The sequence below is a fragment of the Octopus sinensis genome, linkage group LG24 (assembly GCF_006345805.1).
Source record: "Octopus sinensis linkage group LG24, ASM634580v1, whole genome shotgun sequence".
Lineage (NCBI taxonomy): Eukaryota > Metazoa > Mollusca > Cephalopoda > Octopoda > Octopodidae > Octopus > Octopus sinensis.
This window is the reverse complement of record NC_043020.1, coordinates 5,755,498-5,756,617: the sequence shown is the minus strand read 5'-3', so window position 1 is coordinate 5,756,617 and position 1,120 is coordinate 5,755,498.

Sequence of the window (1,120 nt, the reverse complement as noted above, 5' to 3'; positions counted from 1 at the left end):
TCCTAAATACCAGGCTGTGGACCGGTACTGGTCCGTGGATTGTTTGTTATTGGGCCGCAAAGAAATAAGTGGAGTTTTCTTTAGTGACAATAACCAAGACAAGATTACGAAGTAGACTAGACATAGGGAATATACTTCAAGAGTCATCGTCTCCCATTCACTCCCAGATGGGATTTCTAGTTGCAGGGAAACCAGCTCAAGGCTCCCACTGATTCTGGTACGATGTGATAATAGTGTAATATGTATTGATTCAGGGACACTAAGCATGCAAGTGTATGGTCAGGCTGGAGTCCAGACATGAAAATCAAAAGAGAATACGCTTTTTCTTCCCTTTAATAAATTGCTCTTTTTATCATTGCTCTCTTTATTGAAATGCGTTTAAATTACAGATATGTGCCACTACGGTCTGTGGAAAGATTGTCCGGCATGAAACTGGTCCGTGGCGAGCTGGCAGAATCGCTAGCATGCTGGACGAAATGCTTAGCGGTAATTCGTCTGCCGTTACATTGTAAGTTCAAATTCCGCCAAGGTCGACTTTGCCTTTCATCCTTTCGGGGTTAATAAATTAAGTACCAGTTACGCACTGGGGTCGATGTAATCGACTTAATACCTATGTCTGTCCTTGTTTGTCCCCTCTGTGTTTAGCCCCTTGTGGGTAATAAAGAAATAGGTATAAAAAAGGTTAGAGATCACAAGTCTAATCCAAGCAAGCATGGAAAAAGGGACGTTAAAGAGATGATGATAGTAACATACTCTGTAGCTATCAGAAGGTAACCAGACGAAAAAAGTTCCTGTGAAGCAGCCGATCGATTAAATATTTCTATAGAACATCCTAGACTGGCATTGCAATTATTAGATTTTGGTTAAGGTTACAGAGAGAAAGGAAAACGATTTGGAATGATGACCGAGGAGGCATTTATTATTAAATGTTTAAAGGGAGAAATTTGACAAGACAGTCAGACACCGGCTGACACTCGCTGACGATACATCGAAGAGGCCAGGGAACAGAAGAAAGAAGACATGCACCCAACACCAGAGCTGAAGACACCTCCGAAAGGGGGGGGGGCACGTCAAAACGGTAGAGGAGTAGGGGCCGAAACCGGACGTGGTTCCTCCTGGT